Genomic DNA, 12,992 nt, shown 5'->3' with positions numbered 1-12,992 from the left:
AGTTTCCTGCCCTCCCTCCAGATAAAGACATGTGGCTGCCACTTCCTCCACTAGGGAGCAGAGGAAGGATGAAGAGACACGGTGATGGGATGTTTTAGATCTGCTAATGGGCTCTAGGCATCTTTCATCTTCATCCTCTCATCCTCTGAGAACCTGCCCCTGCCATGGGAACCACCACATTCCCCAGCCTTGGTTATATCTTCATTAGTTGGACAACAAAAATCAATCATGAAAGGGGAAATAGTTGGGGTGTGGGAGATGGGCAATATGAGTTTACCAATATGAATTTTCAGATTTCAGCCATTGGCCTCTGTCTAGCCTCTCAAGCCCCATCTCCACCTAAACCTAATTTAGAATGATTTGGTGCATGAATAGCTAGGAGTCAGAGTGTCAGAAGGTCACACACAGTCTTCCACGGCTAGGCTATTGAACCTGATCTAATAGGATGGGAAGTACCATTCAAAGTGGTGCTGCCCTGGCGATGTGATGTACGGGACTTGGAGATGAGCAGAGGAATGAGGGCAAGAGAGTGGCCAGGGGTATCCAAACACCGCAGGAAGAGGTGTCTGAAAAGCGGTTGGAGGACACATGGGAGGATACGCAGGTGGGCAGGTCGGAGTGGCTTCTAGTTTGGGGTATTGTGAGCCAAGATGAGGAGGCTGGGGTGGCAGCTAGAAAGAAGAGGAGGGCAACTTTGTTCTCCTCCAGGAATTTTTAGGGTACCTAGTAGCTTTGGTCTACCCACAGCCATCCCAGTTTTAGTCCTGGATTCAGGAATTCCCTCTGTTGGTGGCAAAACAAATAAACAAACAAATAAAGGAACAGTCATCCAAGGGGGACAGATCCTAGCCAAATTGGGGACTTCACAAATTCAACTTGTGTTCCAAACTTGGGTGTCATATGGTCATGGTCTGTCTGCATTTTTCACGCACATTTTCAGCAGTGACCACATGAGGACTGTGAGCTGAGAGCCTTCTAGGATGGCTGGCCCACTAGGAGGCTCCGATAATGCCCAAGTTAACATCCACTCTGAACAGCTTCACTGTATACCATTAAAAGGACCAGCCTCGCAGTTCACTCCATCATGCATCTAAAAGAAGTGATTCCTCCCTGTCTGTTTCTACGTGCCTTCCTGCCCTTCCTTCCACTCTCCCTTCTCTGTGTCCTCACCTCTAACTGTGGGTGGGGTTTTAAACTCTCAGAATGTGTACACTTTGGAATTCCAAAAAGAATTTGACAGCTCTGCTCAGCCCTATGTCCACAGCACCTCCAGCTGGAATGGAAGCGTTTCCTGGGAAACACTTGCCAGTGTAGCAGTACTGTCAAATAGACCAGTCAAGTCCTCACTAACCTGAATCCAGAATGCATCTATTGCAAAACGGGGTTTCAAGTGTGCCAAGAACCACCAGGTCAGGTCTGCAATGGCTCTGGGCCCGTGTACTTTCTTCTAAGAAAGGTATGCCAAGCACTCCCTGGGCATCAGAAAACGGTTCCCTGTCACAGCTCCCCCCATGAAGCTGCTCTGTTACTGAGTAAAGACTGTCCCTTGTGGGAATGCAGTATGCTCACCCACAATGGGCAAGCTTGTAGCTAAACCAGAAGCTACAGTTGGAGAGGAGTCAGAACCTTCCAGAGACTTGGTAGTCAAATGTACAAGCAGTAGGAACAGGACCTGGGGATGTGGATTTTAAACTATTCTCCAGGTGTCATGCTCCAGCTCTGACCCCAGTGATCCCTTAAGGGTCCTTCCTGTACTCTTGACTCCTAGAAACTTAATGATTTAATTCTCATCAATGACAATCCCCGTGTTTCAATCCAGCCCTGGCCATGTGATGCATGGAAAGTCTTTTCCTTAAAACCCCTAATCTGCAGTTTCCTTATCTATGAATTGACCCTGTCTGACAGAGCTGGAATGGAAATTAAACTGAAAGAATACACATGGAGACTGGGCTGAAACTCGGTTGGCAGATGCTCATCTGGCATGCACAAGACCCCAGGGTCTATTCCTGGCACCATATCAACGGGGATTGATGGTGCACACCTATAATCCCAGCTCCTGGAAAGTGAAGGCAGGAGGGTGAGTTCAAGCATATGGAAGGCTAGCCTGGACTATATGAGAAAGGAAAAGAAAAAGAAAAAGGAGAGGAAAGGAAGAGAAAACTAAAAGGATGCAAGGAGAAGGAAAGGGGGAGCTTTGAAATACACAGACTACCCAACAAACATGGGCAGAATAACATAGCTATTTTTTCCCATTTACTGCCGTACTCTAATCTCTAGTGTGTATTTCCACCAGTTTTTAGTGGAGTAGCCACAGCCTACTCCCTGCTCCCAAGTGTTTTAAGAGTCTTTTAAACAAAATGAAAGGCAATAAAGCTTATTTCAAAGATGTTTTTAGGCCATATAGGCTGCTCATGATAACTAAACTTCTAGAATATTATGATTACTGTGACTCCACAATAAATCATCCAAAAATATTTGATTTCACCCATAAGTTTCTGGTTTGGGAAATTCTTGTGGTCCAAATAAAAAGTTCTTATTTAGAGGCTCTCCTCCCAATATCTTAGAACACTGGCTAACACTATGGCTATCTGAGGACTACACTAGGCTACCCATCAAGATGGCTACCCACTAATGACCGTCTGGTTGTGGCTGAACTGGAGTACCAATACATTCCCAGAAGTCCTGGCACACTGAGAATTTCATCCAACATTTAGCGAAAATAGGGCAAAAGCTAGCTGACTTCTCCTGATCCGGCCCTGAGAGCCACATAATACCATTTTCATGGTTTAGATGTTGATAACCTCCAAGAGCTCAGGTGTCTGGACACTTGGCTCCTAAGAGGTACTACTGTTTTGGAGGGTGTGGAACCTTTAGGAGATAGACCCTAGCTGGAGAAAATGGGTCACTGAAGACAAGATTGGCATTTATATATCTATTTTTTCTATCTATCTATCTAAAGGATTTATTTACTTTTACTTTATGTGTATTGGCATGTTGCCTGCACGTATGTTTGTGTGAGTGTTGGACTCCCTGGAACTGGAGTTATAAACAGTCATGAGCTACCATGTGGGTACTTGGAATCAAAACCAGGTCCTCTGGAAGAGCAGCCAATACTTATAATAACTGAGCCATCTCTCCAGTCCCAAGACTAGACATTTGTAGATCCAGCCTGTTTCCTGTCCCCAGTTTCTTAATCTGTCCAAATGAGCCTTAGACACCTGCCACCACATCAAAGAGCTGCTTCTGTCTTCCTTGCCATGACAGACTGTACCCCTAAACCATGAGCCAGAAAAGACCCTTCATCCCTTAAGGGTTTGTTGTTGTTTGTCAAATACTTGATCACAGCAATGAGAAAATGAATGGATGCAGTCAGTGTGACTACATGTATGGGCAAGTCTTAAAGTTATCGTCAAGGAAGGGAAGCAGATGCCTCCTCTTGACAGATATACAAAGTCCTGGCCACAGAGAAGCAGATGAATACAGAATATGGTTTCAGCCACCACTGAAGCACCATCTGCCACCCACAGGGTTTTACTAACTGTTCCACAGCCAGAGACCCCGGAACTTTGACTCCCATTTCACCACAAAGCAGGCCGGCTATAGGACAGGAGACTTGGACACATCATTGAACAATTTCCTTCCCACTGTCTGTGTCCTGGATACCTCTCTCTGTCTGTCTCTCTGTCTCTGTCAGTTTCTGTCTCTCTGTCTCCACCTCTGTGTCTCTGTCTCCATCTCTGTTTCTGTCTGTGTCTCTGTCTCTCTGTCTCCACATCTCTCTGTCTCCCTGTCTGTGCCCCCTGGTGGTGTTCATATGCATGGTGCCTATAAGTGTGGAAGCCAGAGGTAACTAACCTCAGATACTGCTCCTCATATGTCATCCTCCTTGTGTTTTGACACAGGGTCTCTCCATGGGACTGGGAACTTGCCCATTAGGCTAGGCTGTCTGGCCATCAAGCTCTGGGGACCCATCTGTTCTGCCTCTCTAGTACTGTGATTACAAGTATGTGTCAGCACACCTTTCTTTTTAAGAAGATAATAGGGATTGAACTAAGATCCCTTATGCTTTCATGTCAGACACTTTACTCAAGTTATATCCCCAGTCCACAGGATTTACTTTCTAAAGGTTAGATGAAATTTTTCTAAAATGTTGTCAAATATTGAGACTTTTGAACAATCCCTCACTGTACCGTGAGTAGCTGCAGCCAAAACACATCTATCAAGCAAATCGTATCTCCTGGGAACAACAGTACTAAGAAAGATAGATGTCCCTTCTCCAGCCACTGGCGTCTGCTTCAGAGAATCCAGACAGGAGGGCAGCTGCTCGGAGGACCCAGGGTTTATAAAAGCAAATGGGGTCAGAAGAGGGCATGAAGGATGGAAAACCCCGGAGACTTAACAGTGCTTCCAGGGGAGGGCACGGCCAGCCCCAGGAGCATCCTTCTACAATCTTTTTGGAAGTAGGGTGTAAAGTCAGAAGTGAAAACTGGTTCTGGGGCTGGGGAGATCATTCAGTCAGGGAGGTGTCTGCTACATCTGCATGAAGACCTGAGCTTTATTCTCAGAACCACATCAAAAAGCAAGGCATGGGAGTGAGTGCCTGTGCTCTCACCACAGAGGAAGGCAGAGACAGGAAGACCCTTGCAGCTCACTGACCAGCCCCTTGGCCTACTTGGTGTGTTCCAGGACAGTGACAGACTCTGTCTCAAGAAATAATAATTAGTAATCAAGGTTGACAGCCTCATGTGCACTCACACGTGTACACACACACACACATACACACACACACACAAACTCACACTTTGCTTCTAAGTGACCTATGAAGATCCTGTCTCTAGTTACTTCATCACCAGGACTCACACTGAGAACATTCGGTAGTGTGATAGGTCCTGGGCACACTTTAATGTGCCCAGGAAATGCATGGGGCCTTGTGACTACAGATCCAGACACAAGAATGCGTAGGAGCTCATGTTTCTAGCAAGCTTCCTTCCTGATGATGGCAAGGTATTTATCTGTAGATCATGACCTGGGGATTCTGTCTCAACCGAAGACCTGCAATCTGTACCTTTACTTAGCAAGCCTCAGGAGATCAGGGTTCTTTCTAGGAGCTGAGACTCAGTAAAAGCCAGGGTCTCCTAATTCTGGCCATTTAAGAACCAGGTTGGCTGCTTTATACCATTATTTTTCTGTAGACAGTATCCCCTTAGAAGCTACTCTGATTATTTTATAAGAAATTTCATGTCACTTTAATTATAAAACCAACATAGCCTCCAATGCACCTACTAGGCCTCAAAATAAACACAATGGAATCAGGATGGCTAACTAGTCCTGAACGACCACTGTCTCTGAACAGAAGTCTGTCCTCTCTGAGAGGGGACAGAAATGTGGCCAAAGAGGTCTTCCCATGCAAGGTGGCAAAGGACTGGGGAGGCCATCAAACTTCTCTACTACCACTGTGAGGAAGGCCATGCCCATGTCTAATCACACTCATCCCATAAAGTTTTGAATAGCATCTCAAACCCCACAGTGTCATACAAGGGGGGGGGGAATATAAAAATCAACACTCAACAATTCAACAATTTGGGTCATTTTGCATGAAGGAAAGAGGCTCCAGCAGCATTAGCAATGTCTGTATCAATATAGGCCAGTATGGTGACCATATCATTAGCTTTGTAAGAAAAGGATATGGAGCATGAGGGCAACTCTTTGACTCCTGGCAGGTACATAAAATTACTTAGTTTACTTTCATTTACAATGCGGATGCCATCATCTTAACGGCCTAAAGCTCTGATAGAGTCAGGCAGCACACAGCATCCCCAGGCTGAAGCTGGAACTTATTGCTTCCATTTTGAATGGCATTTTCCTGACTCCGTGGGCAAAATAATCTGAAGTAACTGTGTGTACAGCACAGGACCCTCTGCATGCAGACTGCATGGACCACGTCCAGATCGTCACTGTGGACCACAGTAATCTTAACACTAGAGTTAAGACTCCTAAAACTTCATTAAGTCTGATGATAAAGGTAGCAGGAAGAATCCTGTACCAGAAGGAAACACAGAAATCTAGCAGGTCATAGGAGGTCAGTCACTCATCACTTCCAAGACCAAAAAAAAAAAAAAAAAAAAAAAGTTTTACAATGAGATGGGTAAGTAAAGGTAGAACATTGTGTTCATGGTAACCAAAAAGCCCAGGATCAGTAATAGGTATCAGTCTAACCTTCAAGTAATGGTGTCTTCCTTCATTGTTAGCATGTATAAGACTTTATTGTCAACCTCAGTTCACTCAAAAATACAATGTCTGAACTCTGTCAGTCACATTTTTCTACTGCTACTAAAGTAAATAGATGTGATTAAAGGCTAACATAAATATGCATATGCATCATCTTCTTTCATGAAAATTGTGACTGTCAAAAATGAAGTAGCTTACTGGGCAAGAGCTGAAGCTGCTTCTGCTTCCTCACTGCCTGAGAGGGCTGTCCTCCGAGTCCACACATGCTTTGCTTTCCCCTTGCCAAAGGGGATGATGTTCCATGGCTTCTCATGGCAGTTTAAAGAACACAGAAAACACACAATCCATTTTCACAGTTATAATCCTAACCTTATGCTCAGATTCATGGGTAGTTCATGCACAGAGCATTTGTTTATGTCTCCCACACACATAATATACACACATATACAGCACATACAATGCAAAGGCACGGACATACATCAAAACTGATCTAAATGAGTGTGGAGCATGAAAAAGAGAGAACACAGTAAAATTTACTGAACTAGAAAAGAAGCAGAGGAGTTAACGACAACAAAGGAGAAACAGTATGAAGGAGTGAAGCCAAAGTCAAAGGACAGAAAATCCAAACCTTTTCCCTCCTCCTCATGCCTTCTTCCTTCAGTGACCCAGCTCTTCCAAGCAGCAGGTGAGATTCTCGGGGGACACTCAGTACCACTGTGGGCTCTCCTAGTCCTTTCACAGGTTGGCTACCCCTAGAGGACCCAAGATGCAGGCCAAAGTCTGAACTGGCACAAGATTTGCCATTAAGCTCATGTCTACTCATAAACTTACACATGCTCTCATACTGTGGTCAGTCTCATTTTCATAGTTTAACCTGGCTTCAGCACTTACCTGATACACAGCTGATTCTACAGCAAGGGCACAGTAAGTGACAGTAACCTTTGCCAATTTTTATTCAATCAACACACCATCTACAATAGGCCTTGGAGTATCTTCTAACACCAGTGACATAACTATGGTCACTATTCTATATGAGCAGCAGTCACAGGATCCTGAGCTACAGTCCAATGGAGTGACAAGGGTAGTTACAAGGCCAAAAACACTATCTAGCCATTAGAGCTCAACCCAATCTACCTGGAGGAAATATCTAGTTTGGGATACCTGGGTAGGTGGATCCCAAAGTGTCTCTCTCTCTCTCTCTCTCTCTCTCTCTCTCTCTCTCTCTCTCTCTCTCTCACACACACACACACACACACACCTGCACACATACACAAACATACACATACCAGCACAGAGGCCCACAGCCACTCCCTATTCCTCTGGGGACATTTCAATGAGTATGACTCAGCTCAAAGTTGGGAACCAGAAGAACAGTCCATTTCAACAAATCCCTAGTAGAATTTAGAAATAGCAAGTTCCAGGCCAAAGGGCACTAATGTCCTTTCTAACTCAAATTGTCAAAGCTCTAGTCTCCCTATCAGCCAATAAACACATAGCATTTCCAATTTGTCTTTCCATGGGCCTCTCTTAAGATAAGTGGATGCTCCAGGGATAGGAAGTCATTCACTTAGAAGACATCCCTTCCCCCACCCCATCTACTCCAGCTAGACAGAAATATGAACTTGTCAGATCATGGACATGGTCCAAATGTCTGATTCAGCACTTCCTTGTTAGGTGATATGAGAAAGGTCACTTAACTTCTGGGAGTTCACTTTCCCCCACTCCTCAGGATGACCACTCCTCCCAGGGCCACTGTGGATGTTTTATTACAGCAACAAATGTTAGGGTCTGGGCCCGAAGCCCTAAAATTCCCACAGTGAGAGGTGGCTGCTTTTCTTGACAGTGTGAATGGCCATGGCTCCCAGGGGAAGATGACTGAGTCTGAGACAGTCCTCTTCCTTTAAGTTCCCCTGAGGACAGTGGAATTGTACTTTGCAGGAGAGGCTCAGACAGAAGAATGGTTTCAGCTACCACTTGACTTTGACCGTTCAGTGAGCCAACTGTGGTGCAGAAGGCTGTTTTTAAACCCTGAGATCTACAAGGAAAAGACCTGATGTGTGCTAAAAGGGCTTTCAAGGTGAGAGCCAACACTAAAGCGTGTTCCCTAATTGCACTATTGACTTTTCCTCTCCACTGGGTCCCTGCAAATAGACATCAACTGTGGCTGGTAGAGGAGGCTGGGAGGAGGTCTATCAGATTTTTCATTAGTCCTGGGAGTGAGGACTGGAAAGTGGTTGTGGAGAGAACATATTGATGGATTATCTCTGAGCCAGTAAACCAGCAGCCAGACTCCAGACCAGTCTTCCTCTGCATCTGAATCCTTAGAGACCCTAGATATGAACTATTAGAATCACAAGCAGAACTAAGCATAACACTGGGCTCTGTCCAGCATCACTTGGTGCTGTCCAAGATGTGCTTCAGGAATCCTCAGAACCACCTTGGTCGGGGTGAGGGGAGCTGGCAGTGTTCGGTTCAGAACCAAGTGCACTGAATTTACAAGATATGGGATGCCTGTCTAGGTCCATGCTGACTTTTAAAACTGTTATTGTTGTGAGTACATGAATGCTATTATTACTGTTGTTGTCATCATCACCATTATTGCGAGTGTATGAATGCCATTATTATTGTTATTGTCATCGTCATCATTGTGAGTGTATGAATGTCATGGTGTGAGTGCAGAAGGTCAGAAAACAGAAGGATAATTTGGCAAGTGATTTTATCACTAAGCCATCTCAGTCCATACAGCTCAGCCTGAAAATATCTATTATTCCTCAGGGTACGTACTACAATCTTAAGGAATTCTAGGTCTCATCCCTCCCTCACATCTCCTGCACACTAGTCTCCAGTCTCACTCAGTATAAATGGCAGGTCGGGTTTTTGGAGAGGACAGTTCCTATGTTTACTGATGGAAAAGATCTAGAAGTACAGGGAAAGATCTAGAAGGAGGAAACAAGATTCAAGAAATAATTACCACCAATGTCTTCCTGTCACTCAGCAAGCAGCTTCCCCTGTAGCAGGTGTTTTAGTCAAATAGCCTGCCCTCACCCAGGTGAGCACTGTGTCAATGCCATCTGCCCCAGACCAGATAAGGACCAGCTCCATGTGTCACCTTTTCCCTAATTCTGAGGTCAGCTTCCCAACAGGAGTACCAGCAGTGACTTCACAGATGTAAGTGACACTCGAGGCAAAGCCTGAATACACACTCTAAACACATGCCCTTTTTAGCTGAGGCTTCAGACTCTAGGGACAACTGGCTGGCTTGGCTCTTCCCTTTTCTGTCATGTGATCTTGGGCTCTTCATCTCCCAAGCCTTGTTGTCCTCATCTTTACAAAGTGATTGTGAGAGCAGCACCTACCTCAGAATGCATATGAAGTGTGTCAGTCATGGTGTTACATTTGGACAGCAGAAAGTAAAATCAAGACTTAAGGTCACATCCAAGCACAGCATCTGACATCAGAAGGGTTTTAGAATCCTAATCACAAGTCTGCCCCCTACTCTGCTTCCTGGGGTAATGTCTCTTAAACAGAAACACTGTCCTAATGAGGTGCCAGACAGTCCCCACTTATTCCTGAATAGCAAGTCCCAGCTCCCTGTCAGCCCATACTCAACTCTCCTCTTATAACATGCCCCAGCTCTTGCTCATTGACTGTTGCTAAATGGCCATGCACAGCATCCAATGTCCTCTTCTTGGATGTGAATGTCTACAACCTGTGGTCATTTCCCAAACTGAGGTCAGAATTTCCTCCCTCAATTCTTTAAATCCCCAGACCAGGAATCCTTCTCTCCACACCAGATGGGCAATGTACATATAACACATGTACCCAACCACTATGTTCTATGTTCTCCTATGCATGCCAGCATAGGATGGAGTAAAGACAGGACAGTGGCTAAACCTGGAGACTTCCATTCATCTCTCTAGCTCCTGAGTGTGGAGGAGGGATGAACCAGAAACAAGCTGCCTTCACTTGGGCCATTCTGCTAGTGCAATTCCTCTTCAGATCTTGGAAGCTCACTAATGAGTGTTCTCTCTCTGTGTCACTAACACTGGACCCACAGTTTCTTCTTTCTGAACCTCCAAATCAATGTGAAGTGAAACATGTCCATGACATCTTCACTGTCAACCTGACTGACTCTGGGTGTGTCTAAAGGAGTTTTCAGAGAGATTTTTAACTGCATAGAGTGGACACACCCTAAATGTAAGTGGCACCGTCCCTTAGGCTGGGGTCCAGAGCCAAATGGAAAGGAAGGAAACGAACTGAGCACCAGCGTTCATCTCTCTCTGCTTCCTGAGTGTGGATACCCTGTGACTTGCTGCTTTACAACCCATACAAGCCCTGCCTCCATGTCTCCCCACAGTGATGGGCTGCATCCCCTCAAACCATGAACCAAAACAGACCCTGTCTTCCTTAAATTGGCTTTGTCACTCATTTTGTACTAACAGCTTTGTTACTATTATTGCGTTCCCATCAAACACTTTCCCCAAACACATAAACCCCAAGATTTTGGATCCAGCAGGGGCAAAAGAACCAAACCAGACACCTTCAAGGAACAATAAGATGAACACAGGAATAATAGAAGTAATAACCAAGTGACCAAAGACCATTTAAAAACAAACAAAACACCGCTACAAATACATTATGCATGCTTTGATTGGATGGTCCTAGGTTCAACAAATGTTAGAATGCAACCCTGAACATGACTGGGGGAAAGTATGGGATGGGGGATTGCACTGGATATTAGGTGACAAAGGAAGGACTGGCGTTTTCCACTGTAGTGAGGACAGGGGCATGAGGAAGAAGCAGCTCAGGCTTTCAGGGGGCTCAGGAGCATGGCACATCCTCAGGTGTTCAGAAAACACAGACACCATGGCATGAAGTGACTGTGAAAGATATTGACAACTGCTAACTCTATGTAGAGACAATCATGCTCTTCCATTGTTCTGTATGCCTGAAATATTTCCAATTAAAACACTGGCATAGAAAAGTCTAGAAACAGTACCTCGGAGATGGAGGATAAGTAGTGGGCATGACAGCACACATCTGTAACCCCAGTATGCAAGAGCTGAGGCAGGAAATTTTTGAGTTTGAGGCCAACCTGTGCTACATAGTAAGTCTCTGAGTCAGAAGAGAAAAGTAAGTGGGAAGGAGAGACTGCATAGAAGACAAGAGTTGCTAGGAAAGATGATGAGAGCTAGACCTCTGAATCCGAAAGCCTGCACACTCTCCTTGTCTCTTATTACCTATGTGACTTTGGGCAAGTGGCTTATCCTCCATGAGTCCTGTAAATAGAAGCAATGGTTCTACTCATCACACGAACCAGGACAGGAAAGGTAGAACAGATTCAGCATTGGGCCACACTCTATTTGATCCACATTCCTTTTCCCTAGGATTTTGTCTCCAACAGCAACAGCATATTGCAGCTGACTTCCCTTTGACCAAAGCAGGAACACACACTCATATGTGCTTGCAAGGGGCCAAGCCTGAGTGCAAGCTGAGTTTGCACAGACAGTGTGGAAACCATAAAAATTGCATTCCTCCACAAAGTCCAAATACTCAGAGCAAAACTATTTGCAAACATTTCTACACATGGTGCTTCCCCTTGGGAGTACACAGCAGAAGATGGGCAACATATCCTTGGCATGGATCCAAACAAGATCCCTGGTCTTGATAAGTCCAGATGCACAGGCTGATGCAGGAGGGTCTTCTCATCTGATAAACCCTTACTCATCCATAAAACAAGCAGAGAAGCCACTGAAGGGGTGAAGGACAATTAGCACTGTTGAGAGGACCCAGGACAGGAACTCAGCCACTGTACTATCAATACTAATTGTTGGAAAGTTCCAAATTGCAAACACCCCATTACTGTTAATATTAGCAGGCACAAGGAGTGTTTTGTTAACTGTTTAATTGCTTTTTCTTAAGTTCTTACTTATTAAAATAATATGTAGTAAAGTATTTACCTATGAAATGGTACCATGTCTTGGATTTGCTTCAAAAGATTCCACATTACAGGGGGGAAAGGAAAGAGATTAAGTCAATGGGCTGATTGCTGTCAGAGGGTCTTTGGAAATTTCCATAATGAGCTTTTTTGATTGTTTTGTGTGTGTGTGTGTGTGTGTGTGTGTGTGTGTGTGTGTGTGTGTGTGTCTTTGTTTGTTTAGACAGGGCTCAGTGTCCAAGGATGACTTCAAACATAGTGTGTATAAAGAATGACTTTGAACCCCTGATCCTCCTGTCTCTACCTCAAAGTGCTGGAGTGACAGGTATGGGCCACCAGACTTATTCAACCATGTTTTATAGAATAGTTTTGCTCAGGCCCACTGAGATACTACAAAAGTGTTTATGTGTGTCAAAGAAACAGATTACTCTTAGGAAGTATTTTAGTTCCAAATGCATGTCAGTATAATGTGATAATTAGAAAAGAAATGAGAAAAACCAAAAAGGATAAAGCTGACAGGAAGATGAAATCAGAAGGAAAGAGGGGGCCAGAAAGATGCAGGGCCACTTGTACAATGAGTCACCTTAAACAATTCAGGTTCTGCCTAGGGAGATGTCACTGTAGTGATGTGCTTGCTGTGTCGACACAGGGACCTGAATTTGATCAGCAGAACCCATGTAAAAAGATGAACATGAGCCGGGTGGTGGTGGCGCACACCTTTAATCCCAGCATTCGGGAGGCAGAGGCAGGTGGATCTCTGTGAGTTCGAGACCAGCCTGATCTACAAAAGCTAGTTCCAGGACAGCATCCAAATCAATACAGAGAA

General features: G+C 44.8%; 1 protein-coding gene across 2 annotated transcripts in view; it reads right to left on the bottom strand.

Moving 5' to 3' along the window:
- The window catches only part of Plpp4 (phospholipid phosphatase 4), a 126,342-nt gene that overhangs the window by 75,093 nt on the left and 38,257 nt on the right, over window positions 1–12,992 (bottom strand). The gene's annotated exons all lie outside the window — the stretch shown is intronic.

Source organism: Phodopus roborovskii, unplaced genomic scaffold, assembly GCF_943737965.1.
Source record: "Phodopus roborovskii unplaced genomic scaffold, PHOROB, whole genome shotgun sequence".
In the NCBI taxonomy this organism is placed as follows: Eukaryota; Metazoa; Chordata; class Mammalia; order Rodentia; family Cricetidae; genus Phodopus; species Phodopus roborovskii.
Note: the sequence above shows the minus strand (reverse complement) of the source record. Positions and strands in the feature narration are given on the sequence as shown.